The following is a 23,382-nucleotide window of genomic DNA, read 5'->3' on the forward strand; positions in this document are numbered from 1 at the left end:
AAGTGAATAGGAGCTGAACAAGGAAGTACTTTACTCATGATAGCACATATGGTGACTAAGTACAGTCCTCATGACAGCAGGAATGTGGTGGCCTTTGGATCGCACTGGGCCTCACTGCAATGCTGTTGCTTTCTTTCACCTGCAGTCACTTGGCATAGTTAGAAAAAGCACCACATGGGGAAAAAATATACAGGATAATGTTGCATCCATTCTTCTCACTGAGCTATGAGGCATATATACAAATTATGACCTTTTCCTAGCACTCTTCACCTTGGTAAAACAGATGGTGCAGACTTTTATTTCAATCCATCAGTTTCATTCTTCTTCTGGATGCATCAGAAAAGAGAGAACGAAAACCAGTCTCTGGCTGCAGTAGAAGTTTGAGGTGTTGTCACCTTCAGAAAATCATAAAGGGGAATTTGTGGCAGGGTGCCTTTTTCAGTGTAGTGTTACTTTCTGTGAGCACAATCAACAACACTTTTACCTTAATTAACCTCCAGTATAAGCAAAAAAATGCTGTGTGAGAAGCAGCTGAATAAATGAGCCTCTCACTGTACCCCATTGTACTTCTGCTGAAATTCTAAGGCTTCTTTTGCACTTTCACATTTATTGTACATTACATTTCTAAGTTCCATATTATACTTGGCAGACCAAGGTCTTTTTATACAATATAAACAGATTAAATGGCAGAAGATTTCTGAGCAAAGCAGGAAGAGCTATTCAACAATTACTAACAATTGTTGTAATTTCAAGCTATAAAGATAAAACTGATAAATATTCAAGGGAGTTAGGAGAGAGAACTAAAAGCGGAAGGAAAACACTTGCCTAAATTTTCAGGCATGAGCACTTCCACCCTCTCTGCAATACAAAAAAAGAAGGCAGAGAAGCTTTCCAGTGAGACAGTATCGAAGCAACAAATCATTGTTCTGCCATACTGACTCAAAATCATATAGAGTCATATTTGCTGTTTTGCCTATTTGTTGGGATGGAAATGAGTGAGCTGCAGGTGTAGCTGGGAGGTCAGTGAAGTCCCACCTACAAAATGGAGTTTTGTTGAAAACCTGAGGGCCTTGGGTACAAGTGCTGGGTGAACTGGCTCCATTTTGGTGATACGTGTGAAAACGTCCTTTTCTACAGCTGAGTAAAATGTGAGGGCTGACACTAACAACTCTGAACTCATAACCCTAAACTTGAAAAAGGGATGTTATCATTACTTATGCTTGAGAAATTCATTTCACGTTATCAAGCAGAAATGTATCGCTGTCTCTGTATGGAAGCATGGAAGCATTAAACAAGAAAGAAATGCAGTTTAGAATCTACTCCATAACTCTGCAGACACTTTTAAGGCACGTTGCAAATGCAATCTGTACAACCGCAAGACTATTTAAGTCATGTTACTGCATAATTAGGGTCGCTTCTGGTTCATCATTATGAAGGACAAAATAAGATTAAAAAACTACTTGATGTCATCTAATTTTTCTAATTTGTTACCTAACTTTTCTTGGTAAACATTAATAGGACAAATAATATAAAGGAAATATTTTGTTTCCCTCTTCAGCAACAGCCTCTGCTAATTTCCATTACAAGTGATTTTCCTCAGGCTCTGAAAAAAAGAATTGCATTGATAATAAGGTATTTATTTCTGTGAACAGTAAAGCTTTGACTTTATCGCTGATAATGAACAAGTAAATATTTTCCTTTAGCAAGGAATAATTGAAACAAAACAACATCAGAGTGGAATCTGACCATTACTACTGATAGAAAGCAGAGACTTTTTTCCATAACAGAGTAGTAGCAAAGTCTCCAGATATGGAAAAAACACTGAAGTTGTTTACAGGCACTTGTATACATCGTGAGTGAATAAAAGACATCCTGGCATTGAATGTGAAACCAAGACCAGAAAATTTAGGCAAGTATCTTGAGAGCAAGTCAGTAGCAGCCAACCAATATCTAAAATCCCTGTATCATTAAGAAGGCAAGCAGATCTTCTATTAAAATTCATTGCAATGCTAGCCTCATACAAGCACCAATACATATGTTTGATGCACAAACTGGTTGTTGAGGGTTATATTGCTCTAAATACCTTATAAAGTACTATTATAGTGAAGAATGAGGTACAGCAAAGTAAAGTAACTAGACAACAACCAGAGGCAACATGGACAAAAGAAGATCTATCCAAATTACTGGTCTCGTGTTAAGGACTCTTCCCTACTTACCTGAAACAAAAAAATCACACTGCAGCAACTCTGCAATTTGCTTAAAGGATGAAGTATCTCAGAACAAATGTGAATATTCACTGTTAACTGGGGGGAGGATTGCTAAAAATGCTCAATTTTCAGCATGTTATATGGCAACTTCTGAAACTACTCTCCGTATGTATGTATTTTCCCTTAATTTTAACATCTGGAAGTGAGCCAGGAAAGATCTCTGCCTGTGGTATCTACCACAAGATGACTTCCAAAACAATGTATTTATTTAATTAGGTTCACAGTGCCTTTGCCTCTAGTAATAGCCTGTTCATAGTCTTCTGAGGGAAAAAAACCAAAAACAACAACAACAAAACAGTTGTCTGTTTGGACACCTCTTCATGAATACATCCTATGAGTTACAAAAAGACACATTCTACTTCTGGATGCTCTGAACACATCCCTACAGTGACACTTAGTATAGACATTAAGAGATACTCTTTCAAAGATTTCCCCACGTGTTTATACCAGTCTTTGATTCCCAGAACAGCAGATACCTTGGATAGAGAAAACATTGGGAAAATGAGAAAACTAATGTATAAATCTTCCCATTGGAACTAATACCATTGCTGTAGAAATTGCTGGGGTTACTACATGAACACAAAGAGTCATTTCAGGGTGGTACAGGAGATTATTTCCTGATGCAGAGATGTTAAAGCAGATAGCTTGAATGGGATCTGTACCACTTGGGAAGCAGAACAGTGTTTTTGCTGGGTAGATCCATAACCAGACACGTCTTTTCCTCAATGCTCAGCAGGCACTGGCAACCCACTGCTCCGTGCTGAGCAGTTCTTGTAGCAGTTAGACCTGAGTTTCTTTATTTCTGACCCTTTTATAGGGGCAGGCTAATTAGAGCTCATGGAGGTTTAGGTCAACCTACAGACTGTAACAGATGTGCTGGCTATAGATGCACAGACTGGCAATGAAGGGCGTGTATGCTGTATATTCTGATAGTTTTAATTCCATTCTCCTACTGGTGAGCACCTTTAAAATGTGGTTCTTGAAAAGTGACCAGCTCTCATGGACCCTTAAACCCTCTAGAGAAGATCCCAGGGAACACTGCTAATTAGCTTCCTGAGAAGCTTAAAATTTACTCAAAGTCCATGGTGGCAACTTTGTCCAACTTCTTCTCATTACACCAAAAATTTTGAACTCAACTATTTCGTGATCACTGTGGTCAAGAAAGCGACCTACCATCACCTCTCCCCTTCCCTATTCTCTAACAACAGATCCAGGAGGTCACCTTTCCTAGCTGAGTTACTAAGTACTTGCAACAGGAAATCATTTTCAATGTGCTTTGGGAATTTCCCAGACTTGCTTGTCTCAGCAGTATGGTATTCCTAGTTTATGTCTGGGAAGTTGGAATCTCCCATAAGGATGAGAGCAACTGATCCAAAGATTTCCTCTAATTGCCTATAGAATCTATGATATCATCGTTTTTGGGTAATTGATAGACACATGATGACATCTGCTTTGCTATCCATTCCCTCAGCTTCACCCAAAGGCTCTCTACCACATAACCTCTAAATTCAAGGGCTGCACATGGATGATTTATAGTTAGGTGCCTTTGTTTTTTTTATTCATAATAGTTGAAGGAGGAAGTGGTACTGTTACTCATACAAGTTTCCAATGCAAATGATCTATTCTGTGGTGGGTGTAGTGTGAGAGAAGAAAAGAAGAAAATCTTAGGTGATGCACAGCCAGCACAGGACCAATGAGCTGTGATGCCACACAAGAGAATACACAGTGTTCAGAACAGTGATGCAGGCTGTGGATGAGCCATGCCCAGGTCCCCTAGAGAACCACTGTTTGCTCCATACACCACAGAATGCATTATGCCAGGCAACAGAAGATAACCATCATCCTTATTGCTAGAATTGAAATATAGAAAAATATTAATATCTACAGGGTGAGATTCATCTGCCCTTCCCTCCCTACCATCTTTCTCTGACTCCTTCACTCCTATTAAAGTTCCATGTACACACGCATACTGAACCAATAAAGGAGGCGAAAAAAACACTTTTTAAACAACCAGAAAAAGAGAAAAATCTTATATACCAGAACCTTGAAACACTACATATGATAAATTTAAGACAGTATGGCCTTATTTTTACTAGTGACTTCACTGTTAACTTTTTCCTACTCCCAGCCTACATGCTGCTTGTTTTTGAGGTTCTGTACAGATACTTGTTTTTCATACAGAGCTTTCCATACCCCAAATTCCTGCTGGTATTGTTAGCTCTATTTTCAAACAGAGAGAGTGAAATTACAAAGCCATTTCTGCCTCAGTTATTTGCTCTTTTCCTTTATGGGATGTTCCCACCATGTTGTATGGTTTCAACTGTTGCAGGATGGGCAGCAAAGATTCCTAACCTACAGTTGCCTGAATGTCTTCATAGCTTCTGAGACAGTTCCTGGTACACAACATTTCATTTTACAACTTGGCAGTTTAAATCAATGCCCATTGTCTCAATATTCTACCCGTGAATTATGGCCACTGAGCAGTTGCTAAACAAACAGCAGCAGGGAGAGATGGAGAGAATAGGATGGGCTTCTGAGGCCAAAAAACACTGAAAATATCTCTGCTTAGGATCCCTATAACACTGTTTCTGTCAAGGAGTCCCGATGAGCATAGGTCAATGGGGAGCCACAAATGGTTAACTCAGGTGGAGAACACCAGGGATGTCACAGCTTGGCACATCAGTGCCTGCAGCATTGGGTCCAGCCATCAGTCCTTCCATGATGGCCATGAGGTTAAAGACAGCCAGTGAGAGCTGTGAGTAACTGTAAAGTTACAAGGTGCTTTTGCAAAAAGCACTGGTTCAAAAGCAGCCTAATGATGTCAGCGCTGGTTTAATCAAATATATCAGAGATAGCAGTAAATAACTAGTGACTATGCTATTATTATGAGAAAAATCCAGCTCTTTCTATTCAAGGACATCCCTCTGCAGCATGAATAGCTTTACTTTACCCGAAGGCACAGTAGATCCTTGATGGAATCACAGCAGAGCTTGGACTGTGAGAATACAGCTGCTAAACAACCTTACCAACATTCTGTCTGTTCTTGCATTACAGCTATGAATAATTACTCTTCTGTGTAACCTTTGCCTTTCTGTCATTGCTCTTCCACAGCTGTATACCATCGAAACTGCAAATGGGCCCAAACCAAAATCCCAGATCTGAAATTGTTCTCATATTTAAGGAAATCTGGAAAGAAATCCAAACAGGTGTCTGTCCTCCTTCGCTACAAATAAATGATGGGGAGCCCTGAGTTTAAACAACGCAGACTTTCAAGGCTGCGCTTGCACTCATATTCTGTGGTTGAACCCCATCCATACTCATTTGTTTACTCCGATCTCTCCTGACGGAGGAAACTTCTAAAAATCAACCTGTAAACCAAACAGTTGTGCCCAAATTTAAATAATACTTTCAAAGCACTGATGTGATCATTTACTGCACTTGCTAACTAGTCTGGTCCCTCTACTGTTCAACTGAATGCAAGAATCTTAAATGCTGCGTGGTACAGGAATGCATTGCTGTTCCCTTGGTATATTTCCCTGTAATCAGAAAAAATGAGTATTACTCAACTTTGCCACATGCTTTGTGAGCCTACCCACAGATCTACTTCATAATAGTCCTGGTCTATAAAAACACCTCAAATTAGGGACTACACAAATTTTATAAAGCAAAATATAATGGAAGGATTAGACTGCTGCCCACGCTTCCTGGAAAGGTGTTTGTTTTGGTGGGTAAACAAAACTTCTGCACCATAATACTAACATCTAGTAAAATCACCAAAATGCAGAGCTTAATCTGTCACTGGAATACTACATTTCTAATCCATATGGGATTGCAATATGGGATTATGTAACAAATAACCTTTACTGCAATAACGTTAACTTACAAACATTGAAATATTTGATATAGAAGCAGTCAATCTGTATAAAAATAAGCATCTAGCACTGCATATTTTGTGGCATTAGGAGGTGGATGGGGGATACACATTTACTCAGCAGAATTTTCCATAGAAGCATTATTCTTACAGCTCTCAGAAACTATGATTCACAACAACAGCTTTACATCTTTTCTAAATATATGAGACTCTGAAAATTCCCCAGAGAAACTGAGGGTTTCAGTATGGTGAAGGTCAGCCTAGAGATGATAACTTTGATTTTCCTCAACACCTGTCACAGGTCCCTTAGAAAGCATCAGCAGAATCCAGCAGTCTGTGCACTGACTGAAAGCCACAATTTCTAGATTTCTTTTTTCTAGGCAGGAAGGCAACTGTGTTTAGAAAATAAAAACAGTCACAAGACCGAAAAGCAGGAATTTTCTGGGTCTGAGACACTCTGCTTCCTCAGCCACTTCACTTCCACGTTGTCATCTGTCTGTCTGGGGTCAGCAAGTGGCCAAAGCTAGCAGCTGGCTGCACAAGAGGAGACTGGGAGAAAAAAAAAGAAAAATAGTAGCATGGTACTTTAGCTTCAGCAACAATTCCTTGTCTGTGTTTCTGTCTCTCCCCTAGTGAAGATGACGGGCTCATATGTAAAAGCACCAAAAGCAGATCCCCATATGGTCGCACACCCAGAGCAAAGAGGAGGGGAAGTTCAGCACGCACCATCTGGAATTCACTGCTTTCACTCCAGACAGCCACACCTGCTCATCCTTCACTGGATAATCTCTGTTAATTACAGATCACAAGCACCAGCTAAATTACATTTATTTTAAAAATTGAGTGATAATTTCGGCAACGGTTCAGCCTGTTCAGGTGCTAAGAGCCTGATAACACAACACTGTCACTGTTTCACACTCAAATTGTATTAATCTAGGCACATTTTCTCATCTTTATCTAGATATTAAAACCAAAAAATGCCTCTCTTTTGCCCCCAAGGAGCTAAAAGGCCATATAATCACTACAGCTTGAGTCATGCAGTAAACTGTTATGTTTTTAAAAACCACAGCAAAAGGCACATAAATAATATATTTCTATTACACATTCTACTAAAGGTTTTCAATGAGGTTTAGAAAAATCAATTCATGCACGCACTGCTGCTGCAAGACAGGAAGCTACCTGCTTCATCTAGTCACTGATGAAAAACCAGGATTAGCCAGGTGCTAACTATCATAGAATCCTTAGAGTTGGAAGGGACATTTAAAGGTCGTCTAGTCCAACTCCTCTGCAGTGAACAGGGACAGGCACCACCAGATCAGGCTGCCCAGGGCCTGATCCAGCCTAGTCATAAAAGTCTCCAGAAATGGGGCACCTACCATATCTCTGGCCAACTAGTCCTCGTGCATCCAGATGGGTTGTACTACTCTAATGAAACTGATTTAAATGAGCTTGAAATACTCAAGCTTCTGCAATTTCTCCATGTAGAAAAGGCACGTACCTTTCTGTTCCTGCCTGTACGTCAGGGCCAACAAGTAACAAGGGAATTAAATGCATTTTCTTCCTGCATAAAGAGGCCTCAATTCTGGATGGAGGATAAAGAAGTTGTAGAGTTATTCATTAACTGTTGAAGGTGACAAATGCAGAGGGCTTGAAATGAATGAAAATACAGTTCTTTATACTGAACAGGACACTCGATTTTGGGGCTGTAAATATTCCACCCTAACCAAGTTCATTGGGAGCGGCAGCTCTGTGCTGCGCAGGGCTGAGTAACTCTCATCTCTCTGTTCTCTCTCCAATTCCTCATGCACAAACCCCAGACATTTCCAGATGCATGTCCATGCAACCCTGGGGTCCACATGGGCACACTGTGAGGCTGTTTTTCCAATAGTCTTTTGGAATAAATCTCCAATAGCTGTTTTTACTGGCATCTCTGCAGTAAGGTTTGGCAGTAATTAGCAAACTCAGTAAGCAGGGTTGTTTTGCAGCTTTGTATGGCATAAAGCTTTTGTTATGACCTTCATTTTGAGATAATCTTAGTATTCGACAAAAAAAGAATGCTAATGAAAACATGTTTATGAGGGATTAACACAGCAAAAAAAGAAATATAAAACTTCTGAAGCGTACTTTCTAAAAAATCACTAAATACTTTTCTCATGACTCCCCTCGATATTCTAAATTATTTATATTGACCGTCTGAGCAAATCTAACACTTGAAATTTAAAGCTGCAATACCAAATGTAATGGAAAGAGTATTAACTGAGTGCTTCAAGTTCATGCCTCACGAAACACATCAGCAATGCCCTTTGCCTCTATTGTTCTACCACTATGTAGAGGTAGCACGTGATATTTGATGGCCTTTGAACTAGAAGTGTCAGAAGTTCGGGACTCTTTTTCTCTCTCTCCAGACCCTTTGTTGGTAATTCCTTGGCTGGAGAGTAGTCACAGAGAAGACAATCAGCTATGAGGGCAAGAGGCAGTGGGCAGTGGTAGAGCAGCCCTTTTTCATCTGGGACGTGGTTCCTCCTGCAGGATACTTTGGAATCACTTTGTTATGTATAAGAGAAGCATTCTGTGGCTTGATGCAGCCTGGAGGGAGGTAGGCTTTTAGGATTCTCATTATAGCTGAGGTCTATTATCAGACAATCCATGGTTCTGGAGTATGAAAGTTCTAAAGATTCATGAGAGCACACTGATTTTCTGATGTATAAACTTTACTTCTCATTCTTCAATAACTATCATCCCACTAAAACAAGTAGTCATTTCAGTCTCATTCCTGTTGAACCCTGCAAAAATCAATCTTTGTGATTATCAAACTTGGTAGGGTCCAGGTTTGAACACTGGCTGATATTGTTCATATCTAACTTAACTCACTTTTATACTGATATTATTCAATACGTAAGTTAACTCATTTCTGTTTCTATGATCAGAGGTCAGACCACAAGCTGAAGTGGTAAGGAGAATTACTGGAGGCATGGACACTGTTTTATTTGAAAAAAGATTGACTGATGTGGGATGTTTATATTAGGAAAGGATAAACCAAACATGATAAACAGATATGACCCAGTTAAGCTTCTGCTTTACTTCCTTCAGTGTAGTTCAGCAGTCCCAGCTGGTGTGTCAGGGACTTTTCTAAGCCTTTTCTAGCTTTCTGGGTCTACGTTCAACAGCCCAGATAGTTTAGTTATAACAGTACTTAAAAATACTGATAGACTCAGTGAAAGCAGAGGGGATTCCAATCCTTTTATTCCATCCCAAAAGTGCCAAACACAGGGAGGGAGATTAAAGAAAACGACAGGAAAAGCAAAGCAGCTCTCCACAGGGCAGGCATACATAAAAACACAGTGCCGGAGAATAAGTGGCACAGTCAGGCCAATGAGCCTAAGGGATATCTGTCACCAATGTCTATTCAACAAACACACTCCAAGTCAAGTCCTTTGAGACAGTGAAGTATTATCTATAACTCCTAGCCTTGCACCACAGAACAACGGTCAGCTCCTTCATTCTGGAGACTTTTAATGAAAATTCAAAACGTGACAGTTTTCCTATTTACATTACAAAGTTAATCATAAAATTCATACAGATTAAACACTAACTGCTAAGATCATTTGATACGTACCATGCATTTGATTTGAATGATCACCTGCCTATACATTTTTTACCACTCGGTTTATAACCCCAGAAACTGTCTGCCCACCCTACATCAGAATAACACTGAAAACCAAGTTTATGTGACCATTTAAATTTGCTCGCAGTTGTTTTACTTTCCTTAGGCTTGCTACTGTAAACAACTGAAGTAAACTAGTTATTCAAAAGGCTTTGTTGCTGAGTGGTATGGATTTTCATAGACTTACAGGATGGTTTGGTTTGGAAGGGACCTTAAAGCCCATCCTGTTCCAATCCCCCTGCCACGAGCAGGGGTACCTGCCATTAGAACAGGTTGCCCAAAGCCCACTCCAAAGTGACCTTGAACACTTCCAGGGATGGAGCATTCACAGCTCCTCTGGGTAATCTCTTGCAGTGCCTCAGTATGCTCACAGTACAGAATTTCTTCTTAATGTCTGATGTAATTTAACCTTCTTTTAGTTTAGAGCTATTACCCCTCATCCTGTCATTATATTGCCTGATAAAGTCCCTCCCCATCTTTCTTACAGCCCCTATTAAGTACTGAAAGTACTTAATTTTGAGATTAGGAAATACCAAGGATGGAAGCAAGAGTTCAGAGAGCCCCAAGTCAAAGAGAAGAAGGTATAAAATACCTAGTGTTTTCATTAAACAGCCACAGGATCCCCATCCGGGTGTGATTTCCAGTATGGGATTGAGGTGCACCTCCAGCTATCCCACTAGTTTCTACCACTTGTCAAAAAAAACCTCCCAGACCATTACTTTCACCCAGAACAGGTATTCACACTGCAGGGTCTGGCACTGTGCAATAGCTTCCGAAGGCCTATTTGCAACAGCTACTGCAGTGTGACTTAAGGATTTTGTCAGTGGAATATACTGGCTTGCAATGCTAAGGAGGGCTGGCATCAGTCTTCCTGACAAAACAAAAGTTAAGTGCAGTCCTCCCAGAGGAGGTGCCGATGGAATGCATGTGCTACCAGTGAAACCGTGCAGAATAAAGGCCTTAATCCAAGATTATCTTCCCAAAAATTAAATGCCAGTATTGTGGTCAGTATACTGGTGGCCAGCATTTCATTCTGTGGCACTGAGCAGAGAACGTTAGCTAATAGTCCATATACACTGATGGTTTTTCTTTCAGTCTTTGACTGGTATCTGATTGTAACAGTGACTGAAACTGTGTATTCCAAATGACCTGAAATATAACATCAGCCTAAACTCTGATCTGCTCTGCCAGGTGTGTCAGAGCAACATATGGCTCTTCCCTGTGCAAGCTTACCCAAGCAAAAACAGAAGGCAGCCTACAACATTAAAAAGTCAAGGTCCTACTGCAAGTATTCCTTGAAGTTATTTACTGGGCTTGAGGCAGTGTGTAATTTTGTCCTGTAGTTAACTATTAAGAAAGTAACAATTTTAAATACAGCCCTAAAATACAAGACTATGAAATATGAAAGAACCGGCCATCTGGAGTGATACAAGCTGAATACGCAGGCACTTGTTACATGTTAAATGACAGCACAATCCATAAGAGAAATTACCGGCAAACAAAGTGGACAAATGCTCTTTTGATCACTACCTTGATTTGCCTACTTACACGTACTGGTTGTTTGCCTGCTATCAGGTAAGTGCTCAGCATGCAACGTGATGGCTGAAAAGCCAGTGCTATTTATATCCATGTACACACTGTAAGGTAGCAGTCATTTAGAACAACTTACACCAGCAAGGCATGAGCAAGTCTTGCCTGAAAGCATGCAGCACTAACAGCTGCTTGATGAGAGGTGATTGCTGTCCTGGTCAAGAACAGGTATGTAACACCTATGCATCAAAACTACTCTAAACATACACGCACTTGAATGTGAGCAGCGAAGTGTAATAGATGCTTTTTTTTTTTTCTGGGGCCCTGGCCAAGCTGCCAAAGGGGTGAGACAGGGCCACCTCATGACCCTCAAAAGCAGCCTCCCAGACTTTCTGACCTGAAACATTTAATTCCAGTCACTGTGTTTCAAATCCTGTTGGCATTGGCTCCATGCCCGAGAAGAAAGCAGAGGGCACAGTGCTGTGCAGGCAGCCATCCTCTCTGTTTGATGCACTACAGTAAAAAGAAGTACATAAAACTATTAGAGAGCATCCAAAAGAGGGTTATGAAGGTGGCAAAAGTCCTAGAGGGCAAGATACACAAGAAGCAATTGAGGTCCGTTGATGTGCTCAGCCCAGAGCAGAGCAGGCTGAGGGGAGGCCTGATGGCGGCTGCAGCTCCTCACAGGGAGCGGAGGGGCAGCGCTGAGCTCTGCTCTCTGTGACAGCGACAGGGCCCGAGGGAACGGCATGGAGCTGCGTCAGGGGAGGGGTTAGGGAAAGGTTCTTTACTGAAAGGTGCTTGGGCCCTGGAACTGACACCTAAGGGCAGCGGGCACAGCACCGGGCCTGGTGGAGTTCAAGAAGCATTTGATTTTTGGGTGGTCCTGTGTGAAACCAGGAGCTTATGGGTCCCTTCCAACTCTAGACGTTCTAAGATGTTATTGTTCTTCCTATGGCTCAGGCACCAGAACAAGGACAAGGATGCAGGCTGGCCAAGGGCAACTCAGCAGGAGTAAAGAAAGACTTTCAGTTTCTTAACAATCACAGAACATCTTTGCACTCTTTCCTTCCCACTGATGGCCACAAACGGATCAGACGCATCTTTCTGACATATTTCTCAGGTATTAAGACAGAGAAATTTTCTCTCAGCTTGAGCTGCAGCAGAGTTGCCCTTCCACATGAAGTGGCATGAAGGATGAAGGACAGACAGCAGCAATTTCACTAGCTGTCTTGGGCAATGAAGAAACTTTTGCTGCTGGCAGGAAAGAAGAAACACAGATGTGGCTACAAGCTGCTCCTTGGAGGTGTCAGACAAGTTCGATGCCAGGGTAAAAGATGGCCAAGCTCAGGAGGGTGGGCTCAACAGGACAAGGGTAAGAGAGCTGGCCCTACAGCGACAAGGCCACATCAGATAATCATCCATGCACACCTCATACACCTTAACGTGAAGAGGTGTAACTTAGGGTACAGTGAAGAACAATGAGATGCAACAGGAAAAAGAACAGTGCTACGAAGGCGGAACATTAGGAAACATCTGAAATGATGAGCACGTTGTATATGGTTTAAAAAGAGAACACAAGAAAGAAACATCTTTTGTGCCTAACCTACCATTTTAGCATAATACAAATTCTCATTTAACTGCAAAAAAAAAAAACCAAAAAAACAACCCTGAGTTAAGTTGAATGGAGCTCCCACAGGGTTATTAATAGACTCAGGGTAAGAGAGGTGGTGGCTTAGCTACCTCTCAGTGACCATCCACAGGTTATTTAATGTCTGTAATGGGCTTTAAAGGTGAAAAACACAGAGTGCTTTATAAATTAGAATATAGAAAAAAAAAATCCCCAACTGTGGCATCTATTAAATTACAAAATAAGCTCTCCAGGGAAGCCTCAGAAGTATTGTCACTAAAACAGGAGCTTAAAATGTTTTTACTGTAAGAAAGAGACTTGCATTTGCCCCAAGGAAAAGAAATAAAACGTCCTAAGGCTTCAGCAGTCTTTCATCTCCAGTTGTTTTGTTGGATTTGTTTTTTTAATCGCTCTTTCCTGATGCACCGGAGAGAGAGAGAGAGACAGTTATTCAAACTGTTTTGTGTTCTCTGGAGCTATCTACTGAAACGTGCTGACAGGTGCTATCCATCGGCTGTGTTTCAGGTAGTTCACAAGGCAGGTGAGTCAGGGGGCCCACATTCCTTGATGAAAAGGAGGAGGATGCAGCTTCTCTTTGATACCAAGACAAACGTCCAGCGTTTGCCACTTTCAAGGCTGAGCAGAAAAATCCTTACCCAGACACATTTCCATACAGACACACACAGCAAGCAGCAGGCAACAGCTCGGTCAATCTGTGGATGTCACGGGATGCTCAGAACAAAAGGAAGAGGCAGCCTTTGCTTTTTCCTTATGGTACTACCGTGTCTGATCTGTACAAAAAGAACAGCTCTTTTCTCTTGCTCTCACTGACAAGAGCCAGGACAGAGGCTGTTTACATTGCCAACAGCAGAAGGAGGGGCAGGGGCAGGAGGAAGGTGAACAGGAATCCAAAGAGCAAAGACAGCTGGTGGAAGAAGAGATTCAGGCAGTGCTGAGCTTATACAGCAACAAGAAGCTTGGTTGTTTTGCTTCTAATTTTCCATTAGCTCACAGCTATACTCCTATTTGAAATGGCTATGTATTGCAGCTCCGTGCTGTGAACACCTCTCTGAGCTGCATCTGCCATAAATATTATGCAGCAGGCTAGCAGCTCCAGTGAGGTTTATAGCCTCTAGGTAAGGACAGTTAGTGGGTAGTCTATGGCCTGCTGAATATGTCCCAGAACACCAGATACAACTCATCCATGCTTCAGGACATAATTTTGTCTCCCCGAGTGCAAAAACAGTCACTCGCTTAACTCCCATCCTATGACAGGCTCTACAGATAGGATATCTCTGTGAAGCCCTAAGAGGCTCTGTCAAATTCTCAAGCATGATCCAAAAGTCCGGGGACAGCTGTGAGTACAGAGGGCACCAAAAACACCGGAGGAAGTTCTTTTGATTCTGATACAAGGCTGAAGTGTGGGCAGGCCTTTAAGGAGATGCAGCCCGTGCCCCACCAACAGAACCGGTCTGTGGCTTAGCAAGAAAGATCCCATGGTAGCAAACACTGTCTGAGGGAGAGCTGTGGCCCATTGCAGAGGGCACCATCAAGAACAGCAGGGAAGATAAAATAAAAATTAATGGCTATTTTTTGTCCGTTAGGCAGCTTCAAGACTTGCATTAAATTACATTTTCTGTCATGAATTGATCGTCTATGTTTGTTGCAGTCAAGAGGAATTCCAGAATAAAAAATATAATCCAATGTTATTGCTGAGATGCATCAAGCATACCAAAGTTCCTTTTAAGAGTACACAGCATAGTTACAGCAAATCACTTTGCTATGGAGTTGCCATCGCTGCTCAGTAATGCAGAGCTTCTGTTTTCCTTTGCGTTCAGTGAGGTGATAGATGCTGTAAAGATATCCTTTGGATGGGAAGGCATCTGCAGGCCAGGAAGGAAAAAAAGAGAGAGAGAGAGAAAGAGCAATGAATACTGGAACTTCTCCAGTTATGCTCTCATCTTCAGCTACGTTTCGTATCACATGGAAGACACATAAGAACTGGTAACTCCATTTCCAGAGGCCATTGGAGAAGTACCACAGGGGCGGGCAGAGGAGAAGAGATTGATGCACTCTAAGCAAAATTAGTTGATGCAACCTATCATTACACAATCCACAATTAAATTTTTCTGTGCAGCTTCAGCAATAGCTAATGAGGACAGCTGGCCACCGTCTCGCTGCGTCCTTGTATCTTTATGGGCTCTTCGGCTAACTTCTTCAGTCCTGCACTTTGCAAAGCCACGATATCTTGTTAGTAAATCCAAACATCCTCCCACCACCACTGCTTGTCCTACTTTCTGTGGGCTGAAATCCCAGTGCTGCAGTATGAAGTGGTGAGCCAGGTACCATAAGCAGCTGCAGCTCAGAAGCCAAGGTGTTTGCGTGTGGAAGTGAGATGTGGGGAAAGGATCTGACATCTCACTTCACAAAATGCTCCACGTTGGACAGCAGAAATCAATCCAGAACTCTATTTCTCAGAGTAATCCTGTGCTTAAAACATTTTTTTCTCAGTGGTAAATTTTTATGTTGTATCTTAACGGGAAGTTACTTGGATAACCAAAAGCTGCACTGTCAAAATTGAAACCAAAGCTTAATTAATAGCCATCTCTCTACATTGAATCAAATTTTGTCACTAAAATTCATCAAACAAAGATTTTTACTATTGGCAAATTTGACTGATTTGCTAGAAGATTTTTCAAGTGGTACATTTAAACTGATCTGGAAGATGAGGACATATTTCAATAAATCCACCAGGTTGTCCTAAATTACATATAAAACTTTTCTGTTAGGGACTTATTCTATGAGAATGTATGTCAATATACATAATTGCTCAGGGGAAATATAGTCACAGTATATGTGCCAAACTGCATTACGAAGGTATTTGATTCAACATCATACTCTAAAAATGAAAATAAATCTTGTTTTATTCCTATAGCATATCCATGTTATGATGCAAAATACAATACAATGCATTATATTCAAAATACAGCCCCATGAAATATCTGAAATATTTACTGTATGCAATGGATTAATCAATTAAGAAAAAAAGACCTTGAGCTTTTCTCTTAAGTAGTGATGCATTCACCTCCCCTTCCCCCCAAAACATATGGTGTAGAGTAAATAACCTTTTGCAAAGCTTCCTGAAGTGCTGATAACAAACATCCTGAGAAAAGAATATATATTTGACTGAAACTGCTGCATCACAGGCATGTCTTTTCAGTATTTTACTACATTGTTTCACCTCCTACAGAACAAATAAGCACTTTATTTTCTTGTAAGTAAATGCCTAAGGAAAACATGTAGTACTGACTTGGTGGAATGTCTGAGCTGTTTCACCTCCATAACTTTTTACTGAGTATTCTGAACGGTGGATGCACTTTGAGCAAGATGTTATGGTCAAAATCCTGATATGGACCAGAAGAAATACACCTTATGAGCAAACACAAAATTGTACCGTTAGTGTAATTTGAGCTTTTACTGACAAGCAGTGAACTATTATTAGTCCTAATGTAATTCTTATAGAAAAAGATAGAAGAAAAAAAAGAGCAAGAGAACACTCACTAAAGTCTCACTAAAGACACAGGTAAAACACTTGTTACACACACCTCTTCATTCCTTCGTTCCTATCCCTTCTTCACTGTTCAAGTCTCCTTTCTCCACTGCCCCTCTGGGTTCTACTGTTGCTAGCTTCATACTGTACGTGAGGTTTTACACAGCCTGGATACTTGCTGTTTGTGACAATGAAACCCAGTTTTACCCAGTTCCCAGCTCTGCCTTTTTTCAGCTATTAGTAATTGACTACTGATGAGTTATTTATAGCTCTGAGGTCTCAACTATCATCTCATGTCCTCTACTGCCATCTTGTATCTGCACATCTCTGCAGTGCATCCTGTGGTTTCCCTTTTGAGGCCTCTGCTATGTGCACAGCCTTCCACACCACACTGTTTTGCTAGGGCCCTACATTTTTTGTTCTAAATAAAATACCTACTTGTTATTCTCAGCTACATAAAAATTATCGCCACGTCACACAACTGTACAAAGCTAAGCAGAAGTAGAACAAATGGACAATTGTCATCTGATCTTTCGAAAACAGCTGCCACAGCTCAACAAGCGAAAGCAAAGCTCCAGGCAGGCCATGACAAGCCCAGACAAAGCCCAACAAGTCCTGGAGCTTTACCTCTGGCCCCTTGTGTGTTACCATGAATACAGTAAGTACTGAGCTACAGGGCTACACAAAGCTTGGATGTGTGACAGCCTACAAAACCATGGATGGATGTGTATCACCTAGTCACAAAGACTTGCAGAGGGAACATGGCTTATTCAGGCTCCTCTCTGTAGTCACTTCATTTTTAGTTGGAAGCAATTAACTTCTTCCTACCAGCGACACCCAATTATGCTAACTGATGGCTATCATTGTCCTCCTACCTTGAAGAGTCAGTCTGGTCTGAAGACAGAAAACAAAGGTGACTGGCTTTTCCATGCTCTACTTCAGCCCAAGCAAAAGCATAGGAGCATACAAGGAATAGCTTCTTAGTATTGAGCCATAAGGAGATCCCTAAACCTAGCAGTAGACTTAGCTGGGTTGTCTTCCTGGTTCCACAGCAGTTCCTTGCATGACCTTGAGTGAGCCACTGGCAGTCTGTGATTGGGGCTGATCATCCGTCAAATTACAGCTGTATTGTCAGTTAAGCTCTTACAACAAAGCATATCAATGGCTATAGATAAAACATCGATTTAAATGCAAGCTACTTTTATTATCCACACGAGTCACCTTTTTGCCATTTCTGAGGTGGACTCCTTAAATTTGCACTGTAACATCACACAAGTAAAGCTGCTCTCCCCTCCTTCCTTCCATTTTCCTCTGCAAGCCAAGCACATTCCGGAAGAGAGCACGGAGATGGTGTGCTTTTCACCAGCATCTTTCCAGGAAAAGCCTTAGGCAAAAGATGAAGGAGGTGAAAATCACAGTGCTTCATGCTGTGCCTCCTTTATTGTTTTTCACTTAGTCCTGATCTTGCCAACTTCAATCTGGTTCCTGCTGTGCAGCTCCCTACCACAATCTCATACTAACTCCTGCACCTCAGCAACGCATCCTGTTTGTGCTCAGTGCACCTCTTCCTCATTTTACACCAGACTGAAGAAAACTTGGATGCCAATGGAATTCCAAGCACCTGAAAAGTCAGCTATGCTTAACTGGAAGTTCAAGGTCACAACCATGGCCAATTCAGTTGATTTCCAGGAAGGGTTTCCTCAAATCCTTGGTTCCTCCCATGCTGACTGGTCCCAGTTATATTGCTATCTCTATTTGGTTCCAAAACAAAAACGCAGAGAAGCCTACATTCACAATTACTCATCACTGCTCCCTACAGTGCAAGTTTTTCTAAGCAGGAGCTTAGATGCTCCGGTTTTCCACCCACTGACATTTGCTTGGAAATTCACTCTGCATCAGGCCTGCAGGTCAAAGCAAAGCACTTGAATTACCACAGGAAAAAAGAAAAAAAGCCTTTTCTGTTGTTGTTAACAGTGTTAGATCCCCTAATACTTCAATGCGACATTACAAACATTGCTATACGCGCTGGATTACCTACAGTGTACCCTGGTGCTTTATGCTGCTTCTGATGTATGCATTTCAGCTCCGTGCCGTTAAACATCTGTGGACTTTCATAAATCATAAAAATCACAGCAGCAAGATATTAATTACACTGTATCATACCTCAAATTTAGACTGAACCTTGTAAATAGGCAATATGCAAAGCGTTGTTTGCTGTACCGTTTAGGAAAAATTATGGCAATAAGCAATTGTTTCTTAGTGGTATTTCTAGAGTTTGAAATTACTGCAGAGTAATTCCTAAGCTGTTACATGGGTGGTTTGAATTACAGCTGTACGCTGAGACTCAGTCAGAGCTTTCCTAGAGAAATTATTATCTGAGTCTTCTCTGTATCTGATGCTATTAATTTTCTCTCTTCAGAATAACTCAGGAACTCATCTTCTCTTTTTAGGATATTTATGATCTTCAGTGGCTCAAGTTTGCCACCTTAACCTATGTGCTCCCAAATGGGGCTGTTATCTCCGCACGAAGGCACTGCACGTGCAAAACAAAACAAAAACAACTGCACCTTTCATTCATTTTGTTCAAAACCAAATGATTCCTGAGGGCCATTCTCAGACAGAAACACTGCCACATGTTTCAGACACTCCCATGTGTTTTTCTTTACTAAGCTTTCTATAGCATTTTTCTCCAGAGTTCTTATGCTCCTTTGCTTACAACAATTAATAAAACCAGGCCTGCACAGAGAGATCTAATGTTGCAGCTTACAGGTTATTCAGCTCATGCTAACCTGTTCTGCACATTTCTAGCACTATCTCTAATTCATTTCTAAATACTCCCATGCAAAGGTCTTCTGTAATTAGGCCAAACACAATCAATTCCTAGAGCACCATTGTTTTTCCCATGTTTCAAAGCAGTCATTCAGGACTGCTACATACCCTGAATTGATTGAGCATGGGGACTACTTTATCTCCAAGGGAGATGATGATCAGCATTTCCCACCCAATTCCTGCGCTGTCTTTACTAATTTATCTTAATAATATCTTTGTGTTTTCCCTCAGAAGGAAAGAGATCAAAGCAGAGAACAAGGCAGGCATACTCTCAAGATTAAATTGGCCAGAGGCAATGAGCAGAGCAAGTAAACAGTTCTCCAGCAGTCTGAAGAACAGCTTGGTCTAATGGGAGTACTTTCGTGCTCCTGCAAACTCTCCCACTTAGCTTGGGAGGTCACAGCTGCTGCTCACACTATTTCTCGCCATCAACCCATCCCTATTGCTGTTTTTCCACCCTTGAACTTGGTAAACCTGTAGCATTACAACAACGGCCAAACCTTGTGGTTCTTATTGTCCCCTTAATAAAACAGCACAGAACTGTGCTCCTCGTGGGAACAAGGGCTGATCTTACCAGTACGTTGGGCAGCTCCAGCTTAGACTTGAACACTGAACCCTGGTGTTCTGAGGAATACTCACCTGGCAGGCTGAGATGCAGTACTCAGTCTCCCTTGTGCAAGATTTGAGGTTTAAACGGACAACATATCTCATTGTTTCAACACTATCCCACTTTACTTCGGCCTGAACAGAAGACTGAGCACAGGAAAGGCAGGGGAGCCTAGGTTTTATTTGATACTCAGTATCTCACACTTGGTACCTGGCCCTTTTTCATGGTCTCCTCTGTTCAGATCTTCTCACCTCTGAGAAATGAAGCCTCACGACTCTAAGTTGGCTCCATGTCACATCTTGAACAGAACAACCTGATCAGAAGGAAAAATGCAAGGTGCATTTGCACTCCTTGGCTTTCTTCATAGAAGCCTGAAATATTTCCTATGCTTATTTTCATGCCTTTTGTTTGTTTGTTTGTTTGTTTTGTTTTTAATTGAGAAGACAAGTTTGCAAAGGAGCACTTCAAACCATTCATTCTATTAGCTCCAATAGGAGTCAGATTATTAAAGCAGACTTTGCTCCCAGATAGCTCAGGAGACACTGCAATCTAGTTTAAATCTCTGTCTTTTGTTTTTTTTTTTTTTTTTTAATCAGTGGAGGTTGGGCACATCCCCTACTCTCATCTTGCTCAAAGCCAGAGGCTGACAGAAGAAGCTCCACTTTGATTGGGAATCAGTGCATGCAAGCATAAGGCCACGTATTTGGGACCAATATAGACACTGTGGAACAGAGAGATTCTAGCAAGCAGCAGCTCTGAAAAGGGCATAGGAGGTCAAAGAGGAAAAGCACACAGGTGCCAGTAGAACAGTGGAATAACCGAAAGAAATACTGCTACCACTTGAGTAGTAGCACACTGAACACAGAAGCTCTACGCTCTCTGTATTTGGCAGAGATGAGACAGTGCTGACACTCTGGAGCCCAGACCTGGGCTTTGAAACTTTGAAAATGTGGAGAAGGCACTCACAGTTTGCAAGTGCAGTGAGTTTTGCAGGTCCTCTCATCTTTCTTCTCTTCTCAAAGCTTTGTATACACTGCAGGCATCTTTGCTAACAGTCAAGCTGTGATGGAGCCTAACGCTAGAGAGCAGGAGACTCCAGGAAGCTTTTGAAAAGTAAGACTGAGCAGGTGTCGGTGTTCTTGTTCTAAACATTCACCTGAAATGCAGAGACCAATTCAGCTTGTCTCTACACACCCGCTTCTAAGAAAGTAAAAAGGAAGAAAGCTGGCACTAGCCCGAAAGAGGTGAGCTATCCTGCCTCTGCAAGACTCTCTGATGTATGCTTCACTCCGGAGTTCTGCTATGGTACCCATCCTTCAGAGAGGCAAACTAAGTTTAACCGAGATGGGTCACAGCCTGACTGGAGACTGGAACCTGAGAGGTCCTTCACAAAAAGCCTGTCACAGTGCTGGAAGCTGGTGCCAAACCATCACAGAGGTGATGAAGGAGTGACAAATGGAGCCCAACAACACATATGTGGCCTGGGTTCAGGTCCATTTCAGTACAACTTGCTATCATAATAAGAATTTCTTTTTTCCTTTAATGTGGTACTGCTTCAGGAAAGCTAACTTCCTCCACAGAGTTTATTATTCATAGAATCATAGAATGGCCTGGGTTGAAAAGGACCACAATGATCATCTAGTTTCAACCCCCCTGCTATGTGCAGGGTCGCCAACCACCAGACCAGGCTTCCTGCTTCCTAAGATTCCTTGGTGAAAACAGGACAGAAAAGTAGAAGTGATTTAGAAATTTTGCCTTCTCAAAACTGCTTCTGCCAGCTAAGAAATATAAAATGACCAACATTCAGTTTCTGCCATGTATGTCAAATCAAAGATTCACTGGGCTCACTGGAGCCTCTGGAGAACTAGGTGGTCAGCCTAATTATCATTTGCCATGATAAAATAGCTTTAATCTCCATGCAAAGCATGTGTCAGCCCTGTTTAATCAGAGAGGAAATCGGGCAGCAAGGAAGTAGGGTAATTAGCTCTTCTATCTCTCCTTGATATTCCCTCTACAGGAGAGTGTTTAAAGAATACAAAAAGCATCAGCAGGTTTCTTAATTCTGGATAATAACAGCAGAGAAGTCATCTATGCCCACTGCACAACTGATGCAAACACACAAAAAAATTGCTCCATCCTCATTGCTCTTGGGGGAGGGGGGCTGATTTTGCTCCTTTGCATGGAAACAGGGGCGTACCTCACTTCCTACACTCAGCCTGGGGGGGCAGGAAACCCCCCAGAGTCACAGGAGCACAGTGCTTCCAGAACAGCACACTTCACTGGGGAAGGGGGGGGGGGAGGGAGGCAGTTGAACAGCTTTGTGTGGAAGAACTGTTTTTCTGTTTTTTTCTGATGCATCCTGGGCCTCCCATAGGGACAGCAGAGCCCTTGTCTTCACTATGCCACTGTACAGCTTTGAACAGCCAGGAAGGACCATCTCAGCTTGGAGACCTCCTACAGCCATCTCTACTAAGAGGGGGTGGCCAGTCTTGAATGCTGTGCAGCCAGCACTGAAAACAGTGTTGCTCTCTTCAGAACAGGCCAGCATCAACCTGAACTTCATCACAGTCACACAAGACTGTCAGTGGTCCATCCTACTGGACCCAGCAATAGGGACCCACACAGACCTTCCCCTCTGGTTCCCATTTTAGCTGCTTTACTGTTAGGAGACCTATGATTGACAGGATGAATTAATACAAGTAGCTTCCTGATATTAGATTATCTTTTAGCTTCATCAAAATTGGGGAAAAAAAAAAAAAAAAACAACCTCATATTAGGATAATTTTTGATATGTATATTTTCACATCTACCAGAGTTTTTCCTCTGTAAATATTGCACCTGTTTCCTTCCTTAGTTGTTGGACCATTTTTATGGCACTTCATTGCTACCTCAGTAACTTATGTCATTAAACAGAACACCAACAGCGGGGCTCCACTTACTGATCCGATGACTGTCTATGTAATAGGAAGGTCATTTCCTCACTGAAGTCAATTTCTATATTCCTATGACATAAAACTGAAACAGATGTTTCAATCAGGTTATGAATCTCCTCCCAGCATCTGTTTTGGCTGCTTGTTTTCAGAACTTTAGTTTCTCATACCATTTTCTTGAGAAATACTGTACTTAAAAGGTATTATTTCCTTAATATGTTTTCTATCGAGGGTAAGAAGTGACCCTCTGAAAAGCAAATAAGCTGGTCAAATTTTCCCCACGCGATTAGAGAAATAAAAGAGAAAAAAAAAAAGTCAGTAAACTAGAGGAAAAGCAAGGAAAAAGGCTTCCACCCTAAAGAGCAGCTAGAAGCAATTTACCATGACAGCCTTAAGTTTCTGTTAATTTCCATTATTTTTTTTAACGACAATCACGTGCTTGTGATCAGGGCACACTCGTTTCAGCACCCCCCGGCTGCAGCCGCGCTCAGCCGTTTCGCCGCC

General features: G+C 41.6%; 1 long non-coding RNA gene across 1 annotated transcript; it reads right to left on the reverse strand.

Moving 5' to 3' along the window:
* Positions 1-2,489: 2,489 nt before the first annotated feature.
* Positions 2,490-23,371, reverse strand: LOC124417662. The gene is made up of 3 exons (XR_006933188.1): positions 23,260-23,371; positions 7,637-14,845; positions 2,490-6,687 (listed from the first exon to the last, which is right to left on the reverse strand). It is a non-coding gene; the product is annotated as an uncharacterized LOC124417662 (long non-coding RNA).
* Between the last annotated feature and the right edge of the window lie 11 nt (positions 23,372-23,382).

Source organism: Gallus gallus, chromosome 1 (assembly GCF_016699485.2).
Source record: "Gallus gallus isolate bGalGal1 chromosome 1, bGalGal1.mat.broiler.GRCg7b, whole genome shotgun sequence".
In the NCBI taxonomy this organism is placed as follows: Eukaryota; Metazoa; Chordata; class Aves; order Galliformes; family Phasianidae; genus Gallus; species Gallus gallus.